Below are 23,922 nucleotides of genomic sequence, written 5' to 3'. Positions count from 1 at the left end.
CACTGAGAAAGCCAATGCCTCGCTCACCTAATGACTCTTGCCAAGTGTTTGAAATTTTTCAAGGAAGTCATTTATAAAGGTGGGAGAATCTGGCCCAAGTTTCTTGCTGGAAACATTAACATCCACAATATTAACAGACCATAGGGTGGTCTTGCCTGATACCCTGTTGGCAGGGTCACTATTCTGTTCATCTGTGACAGCATGTCCATAGCAGCTATTAAACTATTCAAAAAGTCTGTAACAGGTGACAAAGAGTGAGTGTTCTCAGCCCTTGTGTCTCTGCTCCCCCAGGTCCCTTCTCCCTCACCTGGATCCTCCCCACCTACTCCAGAGGGTAGTTAGTGCCCCCTACAGCAGACAGCTTCCAGGACCCACTCAGACCTGTGCCAGCATCAAAGTTCACCGTGCTGGGTGAGGCCAGGGACCTGCCGGCTAGTGTTATGAAAATCATTCTGCCCTGTAGGCACTTGGTGCAGTGGATATTTCTTTTTGGTTAAGGTCTTGGAAGGAAACTGGCAAAAAAGTACATATCTAATTCAACAAAGGCTTACAAATTACCTTCTGTGTGCTATGTGTTACTAGGTAACTAGGGAAGCTCTAACATGAATAAAGGTCTCTGAACTCAAGGTGGTCACTGTCCATAGAAACTGTGGTTGCCGAAGCTGACAGAGTTGGGATTTCACGAACTGTGTTTACTTTCTGAGATTATTCTGATTATGATCTTACTACTTAGGTTGACTTGTTCAGGCTTATGGACATATTTCACCTGTCTATTCTCTGTAGGAGGCTCCCTTTGCTCCTCCTCTTCCATCCAAAAAGGTAGGGAAAAATAAATGGTCTGATGATGGCTTTTTCTAATCTTATCAGAGCACACCCAGAAGGGGACAAGGAGTTCTGTGGTGCCCGCCTTGCCAGGCTTTCAGCGGGCACAACATGCTGTTGTGTAACATTTAGTTTCAGTCATCAATTCCCTGTAAACACTGGCGAGTCAAGGTCTGCGTGAGCTTGGCAAGTGGTATCCATGACAACAGTACCTACAGCAGGGTACTTAGCATATGGGAAACAAGAAGGATCACCCACTCCTTTTTTTTTTTTCCAAGAGATCATATGACGAATAACTGAATATTAAGCAAATCAAAACACTCACTTAATGCTAACCAATACTACTTCCATGCTTCATTTTAACCTGCATTTTATTCTCACCATTATTCAAAAATATGAAAAAATGGAAAAAAAAAAAGGTGAAAGGAAGGAAAGAAGGAAGGAAAGGAAGAGGCAGGTAGACATCTTGCTTGGTTTATGTTTCCAATGACTCTTTCTGAAAGAAAAATACAATAAAGATGGTCTTGGTGAATTTATGATAGCTCTGACCCATATAAAATATTGGTGGAAAATATTAAACATGTTTGATAAATACCAAAGTAGAATAGTCTCATGAAGGCACATAATTGAATTATTTACTAAGGTCTCTTACACATTCATGCTTCTTACATGAACACTCTGCAGTGGCAAACATTTTTCATTCATGCACTAGAAGGAAGGCAAGGAGTTCCCTGATGGCCCAGTCAGTTAAAGATGAGATGTTGTCTCTGCAGCAGCTTGAGTCACTGCTGTGGAGCATTTCAGTTCCTGGCCCTAGAATTTTCACATGCCACAGACATAAAAAAAAAAAGAAGAAGAAGAAGAAAAGAAAAGAAAGAAAAAGAAAAAAGAAAGAAATTTTCCTCTTTGCTGGCAAAAATTAGAATTCATGACTCTACAATTGCATTCAGTATATTATATTACAGTTACACCAGCTGGGAACTCTTTGAAGGCAGGAGACAACCATGCATTTTCCATCTTAATGTTACTAATATGCTTTACACATAACAGCAACACAGTGAATGTTTGTAGAATCAATGAATTATTAAATTTTATAGATAACGCCAAGACAAAATACAGATGGAACTACTGAATGGTAACTTCGGACAGCTGACAGACTTCCCTGGTGCAGTCAGCTCTGGGGGTAAGGCGTTATTTGACCTCAGGCTGATCCATGTTTGAGGAAGGGGAAAAGAAGATGATATGGATAAGATAATTGTGCCTCACACAGGCATCTGCAAAACCTGTGTTAATGTCAAGATTTCTAAAACTGCAGGGTATATTTTTTAATGAAGTCTTTTAGAAAATGAAAACAATTAAAGTAGTATAATTTTGAGAATTTATTAGATTTAGGAAATACACTCTGTGACAGTATTTATTAGTCATGGCAGATTACAGAAATAATTAAAGAATGGATGCTGCAAAAGGACAATTAGATGAAATGCCTTCGGGGCTCCGTGTGGGTCATTTACGATAACATTATGATCATTGATTTTATTTTTATTGCATCTCCATCATTAAAGGGGATTCCTGCGCTCACTGCACGCACAAATTCAACACTTCCTCAGCACATTCACTGCAAGTTAGCATTAAATAATGTACAGAACAAAATCTATTAAAACTGTAGTTGTTTTTAATTATTTACTCTAACATTTTTGGCACAGTTTTTACTCTCTCCCCAGTGAGTTACTATAGGAAAAGCAATTTATAATGCAATAAAAGAAAGGACTGGGAAGGGAAATTTCCAATGTTCTATTATTTCAGCTGCCAAACTCTACAGAACCAAACTAAACTTTGCCATCTTTTAAAGATAATCAGAGGTACCTGCAAATAGTCTGAACACACTGTGCTCCAGACAGTCAATGCATGTTCCATTAATAACTGGTACTTCTGGTGGTCCAATGACCCTTTTCACCCTGGTAAATGTTTCTGCTGGTACTCCACTGCAGCAGGTTTTTTTTTGTCTTTTGCTAGTTGTTTTCTGTCTCTTTGTTTGTTACAGTATGTATTTATAATCTAGTAGGCTATTTAGTTTTGGAATTTCATGCCAGTGCTATCATACTAAGTTGGAAGGAATAAATACATGTTAGATAAACACCAGCCTTTACAGCAGGGACTGTTTGATGTGATAGTTTGCTGAAAATAGCTTGGTCAGAAGATGGATTCAAAAGTGCTGTGTAAAAGCGAATTCTCGATGTCATTACTTCTTTCTATACACTTGGCCTTTTAAAGTCAACTTTAGAGGACAATAGTGAGCAGACACCTATGACTATATTTAACCAATAACACAGTTTGTCCTCACTGTTGGTCCTGAGATGATCTGTCACAGATGCAAAGTTTCATCAACCAGTCCGTTCTTACCCTTTCAACCAGGTCCTTTTATCTGATGCTGTATCACCAAATGTGCTTTAAACCTTCAGCTAGTATTGAATAAAATGTATTACTGCTATTTTAAGTAACACAAGAGGAGTTGTTTTAAATAGAATTTTTTTTAAAAGCTAGAACTCATGAAAGGAAAACAGTGTTTGTTTTTAGTTGAGTGGTTTAAACTTGAAGGTTTACATCTGGAACTGCAAAAAAATTAATTTTTTTTCACTCAAAAATATATATATTTATCAAGCACCTACTAAAACTCAAGGGTTGTGCTAGCAGCTAGGGCTATAGCAATAAATAACTCTGACATAATCCTCATTTGCCTGGTTAAGTTGAACCCACAATCTCAACTCAATTTCTATGAAATTGAGGATGACAAGTGCATGATAAGGGAGGGCATCTCAATGTTGTGGGGAGATGGGTCAGGGGAGCCTTCCCAGAAAAGTGAGAATAATTGATGTTAATGCGTTAATTTAGCCTATGGAGGGAAAGTCAGAAGGCATATTGACAGGTAGTCAATCAGAACATCCATGCCATCAGGAAGATAAACCCAATTAAGGAAACTTTTTTTTTATTGAAGTACAGTTGCTGTACAATATAAGTTACAGGTCTACAATGTAGTGATTCACAATTTAAAAGTTATACTCCAGGACTTCCCATGCGGCTCAGCAGGGTAAGGATCCAGCAATGTCACTGCTGTGGCTCAGGTCGCTGCTGTGGCATGGGTTTGATCCCTGGCCCCAGAACTTCTACATGCTGCAGCGGTGCTCCCCCCGAAAAAGCTGTTATATTCCATTTACAGTTATTATAAAATATTGGCTATATTCCCCATGTTGTACAACATATATCTTTATAGCTTATTGTATACCTAATAGATATAAAGATAGCCCCAAATAGGGAAAATTTTTTGTCAGCATATTTAACTGTTACAACTACAACCCTAATTTTAACACATATGTGTGATTTAAATCTATTCTCAAATAGGCTACCCTTCTGAGATGCTTTTCAAAACCTGCTTATGTGATTCATAATTGCCTTTCCAATGATTTTAACATTATGATCAACACCAACACTTGTGTATTATATAAAAATCCCATTAGTATGTTGAAAAAAAATAAAGATGACAACATTTCAGTGGTTTTACCTTGGCTCTAGTGAATAATGATGAGTAGTCGGCAAAGACCTGAATTCTGAAAAAACCTTGATATTAGAAAGAAATGTAGACTCTAATACCAGATTCCATTTAATGACAGAGAATTTCAAATATAAGGCAAGACTATAAATATGCAAATGCATTAGAGACTAATGTAAAACTTTAGAACTGCGCTTATTCATGAAACAAACGTTCTCATGTATTTTTCTTGTTAACGTCTCCAGCTATATTTGCACACCCAGCTACGTGCCAGACTTTTATTATTTGATGATAGGAGATACACTTAATACATACTGCACAAAAGTTCTTTAATTGCAAAAATCATTTGCCAAAACATGAGATAAATTTTCGAGGATTGGAGACAAGATGACGGAATAGAAGGACTCAAGCTTACCTCCTCTCACAAAACACCCAAATCACAACTAACTGCTGAACAACCATCAACAAAAAAAGCCTATAAGCTAATTTTCATAGTGAACACCAATTAGACACAACATGTCTAATTGATGTGATACCACTAAGAAAAATACCAATGGATCTACTGTCAATGTAAATAAAATCCTCTTCAAACCTCTATAGGCATTGCCTTTTTTGTAAACTTCATTCAGTTTCCAAGCTTTATTCAACTCTGACAGTAAGATGGGAAATAAAAATTTTGCCCTTAAAACACTTGTGGTGTCATCTCAAGATATTGAGGCAGCATCTTCTGATCACTCCAGCATTTTCCGTTATCCCTTTTAGGCACATAAAGATGATAAGAGAGAATACAGTCATTTCTGACACACTAGAATTTGATTGGTTTAATTGGCATAATGTGGTAATTAAAAGAATTTGCTGGAGAGCACTCAGTCACTTTGCTGTCTGTCTCATTCTTCTTGCCTCCTTTATTTTTACTTTAAAAAAAAATTTTTTTTTGCCATACTCACGGCATACAGAAATTCCTGGGCCAGGGATTGAACCCTTGCCCCTGCCAGAGTAGATATCACTTGGGAGTTCCCTTGTGGCACAGCAGGTTAAGTCTCCAGCATTGTCACTGCTGTTACTCAGGCTGCAGCTATGGCATGGGTTTGATCCCTGACCCCAGAATTTCTACATGCCATGGGTGTGGCCAAAAATAAAAATAAAAATAAATTTTCCCCTTTGATGTCAAAAATTAGAATTCATGACTTCACCATGCATTTAGCATATTATATTACATTTACAGCAGCTGAGAACTCTTTGAAGGCAGGGAACAACCAGGAAATTTTCCATCTTAATGTTACTAATACTCTACATATAGCTGCAACACAGTAAATGTTTGCAGAATCAATGAATTATTAAATTTTATAGATAATGCCAAGACAAATGACAGATGAGAGGACTAAATGGAAACTTCAAAAAGCTGACCTATCCTTAACCTGCTGTGTCACCAAGGGAACTCCAAGAGGAAGATTTCTAATTGGTCTTGGGAGGAGGGGGCAAGATGAAAGAAGGCTTTCAGAACTTCATTGAGTGTTCGTTTTGCACTAGACCCATTCTAAATACTTTATGTATATTATCTTGGTGTTTATATTTGAAACCTCAATGAATTTCCATTTATTACTATCATTATGCCATTTTAAAGATGAAAAATTGGGGGTATAGCAGGATTTAAATAATTTTCCACAAATCCAGAGCTGGGTGGAACCTATTTAAATAAGAGCAGCCTGGCTAGAAGGCTTTCTCCTGACCCTCTGGACTCCTGGGTCAAGATCAGCATTGTTCTGGAGTGGCTCTTTTGGCACGTACTGCCTGGAAATTTTAGTTAACATTTTAAACATGTTCATGTGTCCACAGACACTTCACAAGCATTCAGAGAGTAGAAGCCCTTCAGGCCAGCAGAATAGCAAAGTAGGAACTTAGAATTTATAGATGAGTGAATTGAGTTCAGGCCAGATGCCCTGAGGTTCAGAAAGCTTTTATGCACCTCCAACCACATCAAACTCAAAGGCCAGTCCTAGCTGGATTGAAAAAAATGGTAGAATCATATTTCCAGGCAATAAATGGTTGAAGAAAGAACACTGGCTGCATCTTGGAAGACTTTGTTCTAATTCTGGCTCTTTCACTTAGTCCCTTGTGGAATCAAAAGCCTTCACTTGAGAATTCCCTTGTGGCCCGGCTGGTTAAGCATCCAGCATTGTCACTGCAGTGGCTTGGGTCACTGCTATGGTGCAGGTTCGATCCCTTGCCTGGGACCTTTAATATACCGCAGATGCAGCCAAAAAAAAAAAGAAAAGAAAAAGTCACTTGATCTTCTGCACTTTGGATTTCACCTCTGCAAAGTTGTGAACCCAATACCTGACTCATTACCATTTAGGTATAAAATTAGACAGTTTATGGAATTGCTATGCAAACTTCAAAGAGAAAATGTAGTCATTCATACTCTCTGTGCACAAAAATGTAAGCTGCTGAGGATGGAAATAGGATTGTACATTGAGTCTTGTTTCCTCTTTGTAGGAAAGATTGCTATGTGGCTTCCAGGAGGACACAACTACCTGGTTTTCCTCCCACCTCACTAGCTGCACCTTCTCAGGTATTTTCTGTTGATACTTCTTTATCTTAACCTTTTAAAAATTGGAATACTCCAAGTCTTGGGCCCTGAGTCCTCTTCTCCTGCCCTCATTCTCTACATGACCTCCAACCCCGTGTTCAGAATTTCAAAGCCAGGTGCTTACCAGTGACTCTCAAAGTAACCTCTTCTCTTCATCCTCTCTCCTGAGCTCTAGATCCAGGCTCTAGGGTGACAGTTTTTTTACAAATGAAAAAGCTAGACCATGTGACTTACTCCCTACTCAAAACCCTCCAATGCCTCTTGATTCCACTTGGAGAAGAAGCTGATATTCTTACAGTGGCTGTCAAGGTCCCACCTGTGCTGGCTCCAGGTAGTTCTTCAGACCTTCCTTGTGTTTCCACCTGACTCCCTGGGCTGCAGCCACATGTTTCTCCTTGCTGGTCCTTACTCGTGCTGGGTACTCTTTGCCTAGAACCTTTGCCCTTCTCTTTCCACACCTTGAGTACCCACCCAAAAGATGTCAACATAGCCAAACCCCTCAACTTCCTCATTGTCTCCTTCCCTGGAGGCCCAGCCTGGACCGGGCTGTTAAAGCTGTCCCCTGTCCCTGTGTCAAGAGCCTGGAGCATATTACTCAGCTGCATTTTTTTCCTTAGCTCTTGTCAATTTCTGATACACTGGATTGTTGGCTTATTATTTTGTTTGCTGTATATTGTTTGCCTCTTCTATTCATAAGCTCAATGAAGGGCAGACCTGGGTTTTTTGTCTGTTTTCTTGAAAACTCAGGATACAGTCTAGCATACAGTGGATATTCAACATCCACAGAAGGAATGGATGAATCCCAAGATGTAATGCAGACAACAGTGTTATAATGTATCGTAAAACATCATATTTAGAAATCTTGAAATAAAAGGAGGGAAGGAATGGCTCTACACAACTACTGACAAGTTTTTGGACAGGCCGAGCTCCCAGTTCCCAACCTCATTTACTCCATGTTATTCCAATAACAGTCTCCTTCTCACCCTCATCAGGAGAATGGAGAGACTTTTTGGAGAGGAAACTAAAAAAAATTCAGAATTTTCTCTTCATTAACTTTTAAAGATTCATTTTAGTTCTACTTGAGCAAGGTAAACCCAGTGTATTTCTTCCCCTTACAAATTCTTGGAGCTCTTTTGACCAATGGTGACAAAATCCATTATTCCACAGAGAGAAAGAAGAGCCTCCAAATTTAGACTATTTTTTTCAGAATATTTGTATTTAATCTAATTGAATCTATATACTCTAAATTCTAATGAGGTAATCAAGGAATAAATATAAATAGCTGATCATACATGCCTTCCTATTTCCTCAAAAGGAAGAACTTCAGGGACTTAGAAGGTTCAAGGTACTAAATATGGGGTGTCACCCCAATGAAGGAAAGGGGTACATGGTAGGAAGCTGAAAAGGAGGCAAGTGTTTCTGTTTAGACAAGATCATGCAGTCATCCCTGGTCATATTCAGCAAACAGAAGTTGTGGCTCACAGAAGCTCCAGGGTCAGGGATTGAACCTGCACCACAGCATCGATCCAAGCCACTGCAGTGACAATGCCGGATCCTTAAAGCACCCCCACCCCCAGGTGGATGCCAGGTGAGCTGGACAAGAGCACAGTAGGGTGAGGACCTTGCCACAGAATCAATGTTTGTGTCCACCCAAAATTCACATTAGATTCTTTTTTTTTTTTTTTGTCTTTTTTTGCCATTTCTTGGGCCGCTCTCGCAGCATGTGGAGGTTCCCAGGCTAGGGGTCTAATCGGAGCTGTAGCCACTGGCCTACGCCAGAGCCACAGCAACTTGGGATCCGAGCTGTGTCTGCAACCTACACCACAGCTCACGGCAACGCCGGATCCTCAACCCACTGAGCAAGGCCAGGAATCGAACCTAAAACCTCTTGGTTCCTAGTCGGATTCGTTAACTACTTCGCCATGATGGGAACTCCCACATTAGTTTCTAATCTCAATGCAATGATGTTTAGAAAGGGGCTCTTAAGGAGGTATTCAGGCCATGAAGGCAGAGCCCTCCTACATGGGGTTAGTGCCCTTATAAAGAAGATCCCAGAGAGCTAGCTGGCCCCTTCTGCCCCAGCAGACAGCCATCTATGAACTGGGACACCAGACACTGAATCTGACAGCATCTTGATCTTGGACTCCCAGCCCTCAGAATCATGCAAATGAATGTCTGTTTTTTATAAGATATCCAGTCTGCGGTGTTTTGTTACAGCAGCCCCATTCTATTCCCCATGACTATGTCCCACTATTTAAACATGGCCAATTTTTTTTTATATTAGGAGGACATACTAGCCAAGTATTATTGCTCTCTTTTTTAATGGCCACACACACAACACATGAAAGTTCCTGAGCCAGGGATTGAATCCAAGCCACAGCTGTGGCAATGACAAATCTTTTAACCCACTGTGCCGTGCCGGGGATTGAACGTGCATCTCTAACAGAGACCAGAGCCACTGCACCACAGCAGGAACTCCCAAGTATTATTGCTTTTAAAACAAAAATTAATTAATCCTGTGATCAAAGGATAAGATTTTGGTAAACTCCAGACTCTAGCACAAGAAGGAACAATTTGTATAAATATAGCTGTCTCTCTATCAAGTCAGTTTCTCACATAATTTTTCCCTTTTTCAATTGGCTATTTTTCCAGAAATAAATCCCACTTTATGCCTAGTCTCAAGACTCATGATGCTCCCCTCTATTTATAAAAGTACTGCTCAGGCAATCCCTGGTAGCTCGGCAGGTTAAGGATTCGGCATTGTCACTGCTGTGATGTGGGTTCAATTCCTGGCCTACGAAGTTCCACATGACTGGAGCATGGCCAAAAAATATAAAAATAAGTAAATACATAAATAAATAATAAAATAAAAATTCTACTCCTACTTCTCCACACCATTTTTGGCCAAGTACATATATGAGCACATAAAACAGACTGAATTGAAGGGTCTGAAAAGAGAATGCTTACAGAAAAATTGTTTTCCATAATCTCTTCCTCAGTTCAACAATGTGTCTATTCAGGTGCTAACGAAAATAGCAAAGGTCATGATATATTCTCTGGTTATAATTTGATTGATTGTTTTAAAAAAAATGCCCTTTTATTTTAAGAACATACCATGGGAACTATATCCAATCTCCTGGGATAGTCCATGACAGAATATAGTATTTAAAAAAAGAAAAGACTGAGTCAAATTTCCATATGACAGACACTGACACAACATTGTAAATGAACTATACTTTAATTAAAAAAAGAACATGCCATAAACTTTTCTTTCCTCAGTTCAGAGATATTAGACACTGACTTGAAAGGAAGGAGTTACACAGAGAAGAGATATCAAGAAATACATAATGCTTTTTCCCAAATTTTCCTCATGATCTCTGATAAGAACATCTCTCCCATTTATACTGCCAGGATTACTTTTGTTATTCCCATGTCTTATAGTAATTTCAAGTCCACAAAATAACTTTGCCTATTAAATCCTAACATGTTAGAGAATTGTGTATTCTTCTCTGATTATTAGTTCACTGGACTATTAAATCCACTTATTCTGTATTTGGTAAAATTGTCTAGAGAAACGGAAATAATCTCGTGTCATTAGCAGAAGGGGCAGCTTAACTCCATAAACAACTTGTTAGCACAGGTTTCAAACCTTTGACATATTCACTTGCTGCAAATCTTGTTCAAGGCCTTACTTCTATATTCCACAATCTTTCTCTTTTTTTTTTTCTCTTGGCCATGCCCATGGGCATGTGGAAGTTCCCAAGCTAGGGATCTACCCCATACCATAGCAGTGATCCTAGCCACAGCAGTGACAGAGCCAGATCCCTAACCCACTAGGCCATCACTTTATTTCTAAATGTACAAAAACAGAATTGATTGGTTACTGTAGCCAGCTTGATAAGCACAATGTTTTCCTCCCTTAGTTATCAATTTCTTCAGGCTGGGTAACAAGAATATCCCCAACCCCTGATCTTGTCCAGAAATAAATTGAGTACTGCAGATGCATTCCAGGGTATTTGGAAAGCTCACTCTAACATAAGGACCATTTCTCCTATTGGAGAGAACACTGAGGAACCACAGATGGTTCAGGAACAAGCAAGTGGGCCAAGTTTTAACATTTTAGTGTTGCCACATTGGGTTTTATTTCCCAGTAATAATGCAGCCAAGTATCTTGAATCTCCTGCCCCTGGCAAGAAGCTGCTTCTCAGTGGTTCTTACTCAGAAAAGTAGTTTTCTAAAGATCCCATTTTTTTTCCCCTTCATCAGATGGAGGTTAAGTTAATGCAACTGCCTCATAATATTTGTGGTCCAAAGATGTCACACTTCAGTTTTAATTTGAGCTACATATAGCTCCTGGAAGCACAAATAATTGAAAAGCATTTTGTTTTTTATCAGTTTCTCATAACACTTTTATGAGGTGGGCCATCGTTGCCAATTCCATGATGGGTGATGTGGCATTTCCTTTTTACATGGTGACTAGCAAAATGAGGTTGCAAATGAAAAACCCCATCATCATTTTTCTTTTAAAACTTACCTGAAAAACAAAATAAAAAAAAATAAAACTGATCCTTATCACTGACCAAAATCTAATGAGCCACCTGAAGGTGGATGTATCCTCTTTCTGGTGAAGATGTGAGAGGGAGGAAAGCCAGAGGGTCAGCCTGTGCCAGTATTGGATGGGGCTCAAGCTCTAATAAAAATGGTCCACTCATCTGTGGATGCTTCCATGTCTTGGCTATTGTAAATAGTGCTGCTATGAACATTGGAGTGCATGTATCTTTTCAAATTGATGTTCTCATTTCTTTTGGATATACACCCAGAAGTGGAATTGCTGGGTTATATGATAGTTCTATTTTTAGTTATTTGAGAAATTCCTATACTGTTTTCCACAGTGGCTGTACCAATTTACATTCCCACCAACAGTGTACAAGTGTTCTCTTTTCTCCACATCCACACGAACATTTGTTATTTGTGTTCTTTTTTTGGGAGAGGGGGTCTTTTTGCCTTTTCTAGGGCCGCTCCCATGGCATATGGAGATTCCCAGGCTAGGGGTCTAATCAGAGCTGTAGCTGCCGACCTACACCACAGCCACAGCAATGCCAGATCCTTAACCCACTGAGCGAGGCCAGGGATTGAACCCACAACCTCATGGTTCCTAGTCGGATGCCTTAACCACCGAGCCTCAATGGGAACTCTTGTGTTCTTTTTGATGATAGCAGTTCTGACAGGTGTGAGGTGATATCTCATTGTGGTTTTGATTTGCATTTCCCTAATGATTAGTGATGTTGTGTATCTTTTCACATGTCTGTTGGCCTTCTGCATGTCCTCTTTGGAAACGTGTCTATTCAGGTCTTCTGCCCACTTGTTTTAATCAGGTTGTTTGGTTTTTTGATGTTGAATTGTGTGAGTTGTTTATATATTTTGGATATTAACCCCTTGTTGGTCATACCATTTACAAATATTTTCTCCCATTCAGCAGGTTGTCATCTTTGTTGTTGTTAAGGGTTTCCTTTGTTGTGAAAAAATTCTTAAGGTTAATTAGGTCTCATTTGTTTACTTTTGTTTTTATTTCCTTTGCCTTAGGAGACAGATCTAATGTAATATTGCTAAGATTAATGTTAAAGTGTGTTCCGCCTATGTTTTTCTTTAGGAGTTTTGTGGTATCCAGTCTTACATTGAGGTCTTTAATTTGTTTTGAATTTAGAGAATGTTCTAATTTCAATCCTTTTATATGTAGCTGTTCAGTTTTCCCAGCACCACTTATTGAAGATACTGTTTTTTATTCATTGTAATTATCTCATTAGATAGGTTTATTCCTAGGTATTTTATTCTTTTTGATGTGATGATAAATGGAATTGCTTCCTTAATTTCTATTTCTCATAGTTCATTCTTAAGGTATAGAAACCCAACAAATTTCTATCTATTAATTTTGATCCTGCAGCTTTACCAAATGCATGGATGAGCTCTAGTAGTTTCCTTGTAGCATCTTTAGGATTTTCTGTGTATTGTATCATGTCATCTGCTAACAGTGAGTTTTACTCTTTCCTTTCCAATTTGGATTCTTTCGATTTCTTTTTCTTGTCTGATGCTGTGGCTGGGACTTACTATACTAGGTTGAATAAAAATGGGAAGGGTGGGCTTCCTTGTCCTGTTTTTGATCTTAGAAGAGATGCTCTTAGGTTTTTAATAAATGGTTAATTTAAAATTTTTAATTTTTCAAAAATACTATGTCTAAAGTATTGCTGAGTAACTCCAGATGTACAGATTCACTGCTTCAATTGTATCAGGAGACAGACAGCAACGTGTCCCCACATGGATAATAGGTCATGGATTTCCCTAGAGACTGAACTATGAGTCTTCCCCATAGTGAACAGGAAGTCAGATAAATGAAGTGGAACATGATGTCCTTCAGGAGATGGAGGGACAAGGCCTTTCTGGGTAATAGGGCGTTATGCCAGCTTATGAGCTTTGTCCAAAGTCAGAGTCTCCCTCTCAAAGAGCAAAGTCCTGTAGGTTTTCAGATCTGGTCTCTATTATGAATTTGAGACCTGTAACAAACTGGCCCTATTCTGAATCCACGCCCCGATAGCAGCTTCTAACTTCACCTCCCCTGGGATTATGCCCGAGACAGTCTTGTGCCCTGGGTAAAGCCTAGGACACCCTAGACTTGGGGTGCTGAGCCTGAGGGAGTGAGGTCATCACCTCGTCAGTGCCACTGTGTGGGCACCTCTTTGAGCATATTTTCTTTCTGTTTTTTTACACATTAAAAAAAAATACCCATTGTTATCCACAACTTCAGAAAAACTGAGTTACAGTTTACAGAATGGGGAGGCTTCACCCAATTGACCACATGTTCCTTGTTCATGTGTAGCACGTCAAAGTCTCAGGGTATTCCAGAGGCCAAAATGGATGACCTCAGGACTGTATGGAAGAAAAAGAAGCAGCTGCAGTGTCCTGCAGTGTCTGCCTGTATCCCAAACAGACCACTTGTAACTTGATGGTGTCCCTACTTATCCTACTGAATATCAACCTTGGGCCCATCCACACCCACTTTATGGAATTCCTCACCATAGAGGAAAGACCAATGAGAGGTTTTCCAATGAGTGTTCCATCTGCAGCTGTCCCAACCCAACCTGGTGGAAAGTTTGTCTTAAATCTTGCATGACCCTATAGAAACCACTTTGTGATGACTCCCTCCCTCTGTTACTGCGTATGCTTGTGCTACACTTTGGCAATTCAAAATCTCCACCTTTTCCAATCCAAGACTATGCTCCAATCGTAAAATGTCTGCATCTTCATCCAGTCCTGTGTCCTCAGCATACCTGTGGTATCTGGGGGCTGATTAGGTAGCTCATTTCTGAAGTTCCCTGGTGGCCTAGCAGGTTAAGGATCCAGCGTTATCACCTCTGTGGCTCCAATCATTGCTGTGGCATGGGTTCATTTCCTGGCCCAGGAATTTCTTCATGCCTTAGACATAGCCAAATATAATAAAAAATAAGTAGCTCATTTCTGAAAACCAGCTAAGGTGCTATTTTAATTTCTTGAAAAAAAGCTAGCTGATTGGAAGATGCATTGGTATAATTCGTAGATGTGGCATTTCAACAATATGGCACAATTTGCCTGCCGTATCTTTTTAGGGAGAGCGGACCAGGTGTGAAGGTGGGCGGAGGGGAGAGGGCAACTGCCTGGGTGAGTGGAGTCAGGGAATGGTGCAGAAGCCTATTTCCCTACTAGCTGTGCTGAGCAAATGAGCAGGTGCAAAATTATTTTTAACAGAGCTCCACCCCCTGGATCTACACAGAACTGAAGCTGTCTGTCAGGACCAGCTTTCTGCACATTTGGAGTTACTCATGGACCCCACGAGGACACTTCGGTTCATTAGCTGTGTCGTTTATTAAGTTAGGAAGCATTATAGAAAAACGTACTCAAAAGAGCACAGGGATAAACCCAATGTTTCCAACCGACAGCTGGTTAGTACCATGGTGGAGCGCTCCAATGGAACTCTCCATGGTGATAAATGTTCTGTATCTGTTCTGTCCAATACAGTAGCTTCTGGTCACATGTGATTATCGAGTACTTAAAATGTGACTTATGTGACTGACTGGCGAACTGAATTTTTAATTCTGTTTCATTTTAATTGATTTTCATTTAAATAGCCGGATGTGGCTGGTGGTATCATAATGTAGAGGGCAAGGGTGGTGTGGTTTATCTCATGGCATTAAAATTTATGGTAATAGCTACAGAATTGAATGCAATTAAGAATCATCCTCTTGCCAAACCTCTGTATATTGGGGATATTCCATTGTTTCTAATTTTAAAAAGGACTATAACAGGATTTGATTAAATTTGCCACTTTAATCAAATGGTTTTCACATTGTGCTTACATTTAGATAAGTAAAGAAGATCATACCTTCAAACTCTATTTTAAGTTGGTATAACTTCCAATAGAAAGAATGGCAATGTCTTTTCCATACTTGAGGCTAATGAAACACTGTTATGTCCTTTACATTTATTTATATTTTTTTTATTAAAGTATAGTTGATTTAGAATGTTGTGGCAGTTTCCTCTGTATAGGAAAGTAAGTCAGTCATGCATATATGTATATACATTCTTTTTTTATGTTATTACTTTCCATCATGGTCTCTCCCAGGAGACTGGAGCGAGTCGCCTGTGATATACAGTAGGATCTTATTGTTTATCCATTCTAAACTTTTTTCATTTATTTAAGAAGATTTTGATCTCCAAAATAAAGAGAAGGAAAAGCTTTTAGAAAATGTTATGCCCTTGTAGTATTTCAAAAATAGAAACTGAGAAGAGGAAAAATTCAACCACAACAACTTCCAGCAACATGGAAGTTAGTGCCAGTCCCCAGACCTCTGGAAATGTTTTATTTAGTCTGTTGATGAAAGTTGTATTTCCCTAGCAACAAAGTAACACGTATGTTTTCCTTCCAAGGAAATTGGCTGCATAACAAACAAAACCACGACATATATTATTCTGCAGAATGAAATAATAACTCAGATTTATTGAGCACTTGCTAAGAGCCAGGCAACTTACAGGTATTAACTCTTTTTATCCTTATAAGAACACTATAATGTCAGTTACTCTCATTATTCACATTTTTTTAGTTGGATAAACTGAGAGAGAATTTGGGTAAATTTCCCCATGTTATCATACTTGTGAAGAAAGTGGCCTCCAGCTTGGCGAATCCATTTGTAAAATTAACCTATTTATTTAGTCCCTACTTATGGATTATAATTGTACAAGGTCCTGAGAATATAAACCTGAAGAAAACATTTTCCCCATGCTCCTATCTGTTCAGAGAGGTGATAAATGAACCAAAAGATAAAATATGTTGTAAAGAAGTGTTTGATGTGTTTAAGCTTTTGCAGTTATGTCCCCTATTCCCATGTGCATGGATTTTCCCCTTCTTTCCTTATAGGTCTGTCAACCAAGACCGTTGGCCAGTAATGTATAGGGTAGAAACATGCTTGAAGAGAGCTTGAATGTGGCCTGAAGATGGTGTATCGACATCATGAGAACAGGTTAGAAAATGCGCATTCTCAGGCCTCGCCCAGAGATACTGATTCAGAATGGGAAATGGAAGATGCCTTTTGGATCTGGCTTCTTTAACTTAGCAAAGTGAACTTGAAGGTTTATCCATGTTCTTGAGTGCATTCATAATCCATTTTTATTTATCGCTGGGTATTATTCCATTCTATGGACTGTCACAGTTTGTTTATCCATTAATGCAGTTTAGAGCTACTATGAAAAAAGCTGCTGTAAACACTTTCATAGCTTTCTGTGTCAGCAAAGGCTTTCAATCACTTGCCTAACCACCCAAGAGCAGGATTGTTTGATTGTATGGCTAATTTTTTTTTTTTTTTTTTTTTGCGCCACACACATAGCATATGGTAGTTCCCTGGTCAGGGATAGAATCTGAGCTGCAGCTGTGACCTACACCACAGCTGGATCAATACTGGATCCTTAACCCCCCTACACTGCAACGGGAACTCCTTTATGGCTAATTTATGGCAAGCTGTTTTTCAAAGCACTATCATTTTGCATATCCATCAGTGAGGAATGAGATTTCCTGGTGCCCTGTATTATTGCCAACATTTAGTATTGTCCTCATTTGGTTGCTTCGCCATTGTGACCTTAACTGTCATTTCACTAATGACAAATATTGTCTGCTTTGTCAAAAAACATCTTTCATCTGCTTATCTGCCATGCTTATGTTTTATTTGATGAAGTGTTTGCTCAGATGTTTTGCCCCATTTTCATAATTGTGTACTTTATTTTATTATAGTTGAGTTTTAGGATTTCTTTGTATATTCTAGACACAACTCCTTTATCATCTGACTTTTAAAATGTCTTCTCCCTGTCCATGTCCTCTCATTTTCATTTGACAATGTGTCAGCCAGAGCTAAGATTTTAATGTTAGTAAAGTCAGTTTTTCAGCTTTTCCTTCTATAGGTCATGCCTTTGTTATTGGATCAGATTGTCTTCTATGGTTTCTTTTGGAAGTTTTGTAATTTAAAAATACATATTTTGGTTCTATGACCCATTTGTTTAATGTGTGAGATCTGTGTCAGTTCATTCTTTTGCATGTGAATGTCCAATTGTTCCAGGTCCATTCATGGATAATAGTCCTTTGTCCATTAAATTTCTTTAGCACTTTTGTCAAAAATTTGTTGACTGTATTTGTTTAGTCTACTTCTGGATTCCACTTTCCATTCCATTGATCTAGCATTCTTAATAAACTCTTTGGGTCACCCAAATCTTCATACTTTTTCTTGTTCAGATCTATTTGGGCTACTACTTTCTTTGACTTTCATATACATTTTAGAATTAGCTTGTCAATGTCGACAGCAGTTTACTAAGACTTTATTTCAGACTGTGATGAATCTGTAGATCATGCGGTAAAGAATTAACATTTTAAAAACAGTCTTCTGATCCATAAATGTAGTATAACCCCTCATTTAGAACTTTAAATTTTTCTTCTTTCGTTAAGTGTTTTGCAGTTTTCAGCATATTAATCCTGCACTTGTTCTATTTAATTTGTAGCTAGGTGTGTGTGTCGCTACTACAGATGGTTTTGTTTTATTATTTCAAATCCCATTTGTTCATGCTATTACTTACCTAGTTAAGAATAGAGATGATTTTTGTATATTGATCATGTATAAAGATGAACTTGCTAAACTAACATTATTTCCAGTATTTTTTTCTTTGTAGATGCTTTTGAATTTTCTGTATACAATCACACTGCCTGGCAATTAAAACAATTTTCTTTTTCTTTCCCTTTTTTCCCCTCCTTATCTTATAGCCAGGGACTTCCAGGACAAAGTTGTTTTTGATTCTGAGAGGTAGGGGAAATATTGCATCTTTTACCATTAAGCATGATGTTACATGTAGGGTTTGTTTTATAGATAATCTTTATTAGTTAAGGAAGTTTTCTTTTAATTCCATTTGCTTAGAATTTTTATCTTGAATGGATATTGAATTGTATTTAATGCTTTTTCTACATCAAATTAATGATGGCCATAAGGTTTTTCTAATTAATATGTTAATGTAGTGAATTATATAGATTGATTTTTCAAGTACTCTGTTGCATTCTGGTGTGAACCATGTTGATAGTGATGTACTATCTTTTTATATATTCTGTGCTTGATTTACTAATAATACTCTGTTGAAGATTTTTATATTTATGGCCATAAGGGATTTTGGTCTTTTTTTTCTGTCAATCTGGCTAGAAGTTTATCAGTCTTATAAAAATCTTTTCAAAGAGCCAACTTTTAGTTTGATTGAGTTTCTGTATTTTCTTTCTTTCTTCTTACTTCTATTCTCATATTTACAATTTTCTTTTTCTTTCTTTCTTTTTTTTTTTTTTTTTTTTTTTTGTCTTTTTGTCTTTTCTAGGTCCACACCTATGGCATATGGAGGTTCCCAGGCTAAGAGTCTAATCAGAGCTGTAGCCGCTGGCCTACGCCAGAGCCACAGCAACACCAGATCCGAGCCACATCTGCAAACTACACCACAGCTCACAGCAACACCAGATCCTCAACTCACTGAGCAGGGCCAGAGATCAAACCCGCAACCTCATGGTTCCTAATCGGATTCGTTAACCACTGCGCCACGATGGGAACTCCTATAATTTTCTTATTTCTGCTAGCTTTTGGTTTATTTTGATTTTTCCTCTTCTTTTTCTTTCTTTCTTTCTGCCATACCCATCGCATATGGAAGTTCCCAGGCCAGAGACTGAATCTGACCTGTAGCTGTGTCCTACACCACAGCTATGGCAATGCTGGATCTTTTAACCCATTGCACTAGGCCAAGGATCAAACCTGCACTTCTGCAGTGACCCAAAATCTTATATTTTTCACTTTACTTCATTTTTTTAAAGTCCCTTGAGACTTCCTCTTTGACTGAATTATTTAAAAGTGTATTATTTAAAAAATTTTAAATAGTTTGGATACTCTTCTCTTATCGGTGTCCAGTTTAGTTCTATTATGAACTGATAATACTTTATAATTTCTTTTGTTTAACTTGGTCATGGTTTATTTTGTTTTCCAGAATATGGTCTGTCTTGGTGAGTGATCTGTATGCATTGGAGGAGTTTTCCGCTGTTGATGTGTGGTGTGTCCTGCAAATAGCAGTTTGGTCTAGTTGGCAATGGTGTTTGTATAACCTGAAAGAAGATGCCCTCCAGTCCCCATGCCTGCTCTTTCCTAAGGTGGCAACTCTTGTCCCCGGGTTTAGGAGTCCCCTTTGCTCCACTCACTCTGGCAGATAATGCCTGTTTTCTGGTCCTTCTAGTGCTCTGTTGGGTTTCTTAATCACAAGCAACAAAAACTGTGAGCCCTTTCCATAGATGAACTAGCTTCCTACCTGTGTGTGTTCATATTATTCATTCATTTAGTCATTTCATCATTCAGCAAATATTTATTGAATGACTACTGTATGTCAGGCTGAGAATTCTGTTGTGAAGAAAAGAGAATAGGAAAACCTCATCCTTAAAGGGTTGTATTATGGTTCAACTTCATCAGCCCAAGTCTGGGAGGTAATCAGATAATGCAAACACAATTGGCCCATCATCCTGCTCCATTTTCTAGAGTTAGGAAGCCAATACAATAAGGCATCTGGCTGTGATTTTGAAATACTCTTTACTAGTAAATGCAAATAGGGAGTGACTGGGAGATGAATGTTTGTGACTGCTTCCTCTGTGCTGAATGCTGAGGAGAGAGCTGGCCAAGGAATATCTCTTTATTTGATACAATTTTGTGGGACTGCTGGCCACCAGATTCAAAGGATTAAGGGGTGCATCCCCTGAGTGGCAGTCACAAAAGCTGGGCCACCAGACAAGGGCAAAAGCTCCTTCCAGGGAGACACTGGCCACCTGAGGCAGGGCAGAGGGACAGCATGAGAACGGTGCCTCTCAGCCTCCCCTGTCTCTGAAGAGGATTGTGGCAGATTGCTTGAATTTGTTAAATTGGAACAGAGTCCTCAAAGATCATGGACACCAGCTCCATCGACTTTCAGGGCTACATGTTTGGGGGCTTGTCCCTCAGGTGAAAGTCTTAAAAGTCAGGGTTACTAGAAAGGATACAAATGAACGTATCTATAGAACAGAAGCAGACTCGCAGACTTTGAAAACACACTTAAGGTTACCAAAGGGGACAGGAGAGGACAGGGATGGAGTAGGGGTTTGGGATTGGCATATGCACACTGTGGTATATGGAATGATTGGCCCATGGGGACCTGCTATACAGCACAGGGAACTCTACCCAATACTCTGTGATAACCTATATGGGAGAAGAATCTGAAAGAGAATGGATGTGTGTACATACATAATCGAATCACTTTGTTGCACAGCAAAAATTAACACAACATGGTAAATCAACTCTTCTTCAATAAAACTTTAAAAAAAGAAAAGAAAATTTGGGGCATTGGAGGTTGTCCCAAACTCTGTGTTCCGCAGGCGGAAGCTAGGAGTTATGATTTTGCTTCTGATCCTATGCTGCCGTGCATGGCATGGGGTTATGATGAGATTTTGTCTCTGCTGTCCTGCCCATTTTGATATGGATTTTTTTTTCTTGCTCCCCTAATGTGCAAGAATCACTCAGCTGGTTTCTGCACTTCATTAGAGAGAATTGTTTTGTGTGTAGGTGTCAATTTGGCTGTCCAAAGAGGAGCCGAGTTCAGGAGCCTCCTAGGTTGCCATCTAGAACCAGAAATCCATTACATTTATAGTAAGCAGACAGCATGCTTACTTATGTAGCTTACTTGTGTTTGTCGGTATATCAACTCTCGCTCTGGCTGTGCTTCAACAGGTTTGTTGGTGTGAATATATGATTTTTCTCTGTGACATATAGTTCCCCTCAAAAATAGTCAAACATCACCACTGTTGGAGTGGAAGAAATTTTCCCTTACCCTTTGAGGGCCTATTGGATGTGAAACTGAGCAGGACCCTGTGCGGTAATCTCAAGGACCACCAGAACCCATCCAGGCCCTGCCTAACTCCAGATTTGAAGAAGAATACAAGCCTGCATCTATCCTAATTCTTATCTGCAGCCCTATTTTCCACACCCAAACTATAACACCCCTTTCTATTCTCTCCCAGAGGGGATTAGCCTGTCCTGGCCTCCTTAGCTAGCAAAGCAATTAAAAAAAACTACTCTTTTTCTGCTTCACCAAAAACTGTCTATTCTATTCAGCACCCATGTACAGAGACCGAGATTCAGCAACAGCTGCTCTAATAATTAGGTTGACAAGAGACAGATTAACAGGAGAAAACTGGGTGTTCCCAGGTGGTGCAGCAGATTAAGGATCCAGCATTGCCCTGCTATGGCTCAGGTTGATGCTGTGGTGCAAGGTCTATCATTGGCCCAGGAACTTCTTTGTACTGCAAGGGCAGAAAAAAAAAAAAAAGGAGAAAACCAAACAAAAGTTAATAATAGCTATACACGGGAGAGGCTCGGGAAAACAGAGGAACTCACCAAAATGGCCAAAACCCTCACCTTAACAACCATCTTCAGCTGAAGATAAAAAAGGATGTTGGGGTAGAGACTTGGGACTTCAAAGTGGAAAAAGGCAATTCACATGGAGATGGAAAAGAAAATGTTTGATAAATAAAAATTTTCTGTGCCAGGCTGAGACAATAGAACAGAGTGGACTCTGATCTTTTTTCCCCCACCAAGTGTAACCCATACTCTTTGTAGATGTCTCTGGTGAATCTTTATTCTGGGGCCAGGCCCTCTACCTAAATTCTTTTTAGACACTTAGGGTTAAGGTCAGAGTTTCTCTTCCCTTTTGGGAGTCTTTTGGCCTTGACTTTTTTTAGCTCCAGATAATCTTAAAGCCAGTGGTCTGTGGAGGTGCTGCTCCCCTGCATCACCTCCTGGATTCTAACTTCAGATGCTCTTGGCCCTTCTGCCTTCAGCTCCTTTCTGCACCATCCCCACTTTCCCCACTGTGCCAGACAGAGCCAGGGACTTTATGGTACCTTGTTTACCTTCATTGGTACTTTACTTTGCTGAGGCAAAAGTTTCTACAGAATGCGCTCTGAGCCCAGTCCCATGCAACTGGGAAGGCAGGAACATCACTATCAGGTCAACCCTCTGGCTAAAGGGAGGTGAGGATCTGTTGACCCACTCTCCTTCCTCCCATTTGGGCAGTCCAGAGATGCAGGCATTTCTAGCAGATGGGCCCACAAGATTGAGCAATTAGCTGTTACTTGCACCAGGCAGTCAGTTCTCCCTCTTTTCATCCTGGAACTGGGTTCTCTAATTTGCCTCTGGTTTTGCTTTCCCAGGAAACCGAGCTAAATGTTCATTCTTTTCCCAGCAAATATTGACATGTAAAGGTGAAATGACACCAAATGCAAAGCTAGCAAAGAAAAGATTACTTAAAACATCTCAGTAAGAAACCCAGTATAGATGGTTTCTGCCACCCTGTGTCTCATTGCTCTTTGTGATGCCTCATTCTTAAATAGCCCCTATAGGAAGCATCTCAAGGAAGCTAAGATCTAAAATGTAATTTATAGGAACAGGGCTCAAGTATTTTAGCTTTTATCATTGACAGAGAAGCAGGAGAAGGCAGCATTTAAAATAAACTGCATTTAGAGTTCCCCTGTGGTACAGTGGGTTGAGGAGGTGGCGTTGCCACAGCTGTGGTTTGGATTTGTTCCCTGGCCCAAGAACTTCAATATGCCATGGTGCAGCTGAAAAAGAAAAAATAAATAAATAAAATGCATTCAATTAAAAAGAGTCAGTTAAGAAGATGAGTAATTTCTAGAGTATACAACACAGTGTCTATAGTTGATAATGTTGCCAAAATCTTGGCTGGCTCTGTACACCAGTGCCGAATTAAAATACAGAGACAGGGTTTTGGAGGGAGTGGAAAGAGAAGCTTTATTTCTCTGCCAAGCAAAGAAGAAACAGAGTGGGAAGGAAGGAGTCTTACAGTGTTCAAGGAGCAGGGCATGATCAGCTCATGGACAGTCCTCTGACAGTTGATGGTGAGGTAATTGGGAGGCAGCATTATCAAACTTCTGTTGCAATCTGTTTAGGGCCTGTATTGTGGGCAGCATACAGTTAACTTCTTTTACTTGGTTGGGGCTTCAGCACCTGCAAAACAGCTCCAAGGACATGGCTCAGAATATTATTTATAGTCCTCGAGGAAGAACTAAATGTCTATGACTTTGTTGAATGTCTAAACTATTATTATGTTTTGCTTGACTGTTTTCCTTTCTCTCTGCATTTTCTCATTTCTCTGATTAGACTGATTCTTTGACTAAAGTTCTTCTACAGACAAAAGGCAGGAGGAGGAGGAGACAGGTAGGGGTCTATCTTGGGAAGGCCTCCAGGATCCTGCTCAGTTACAATAATAGTATGTTGGGCACTTAAAAGTATATTACAAGGATAGATCTCATGTTAAGAGTACTCACCATATTAAAAAAAAAAAACAG

This window comes from Sus scrofa, chromosome 1, assembly GCF_054392235.1.
Source record: "Sus scrofa isolate SSC_HxYL_T2T_F1_AM1 chromosome 1, Sscrofa_HxYL_maternal_Yorkshire_Landrace_v2.0, whole genome shotgun sequence".
Taxonomy (NCBI): domain Eukaryota; kingdom Metazoa; phylum Chordata; class Mammalia; order Artiodactyla; family Suidae; genus Sus; species Sus scrofa.
This window is presented reverse-complemented; position numbering follows the sequence as displayed.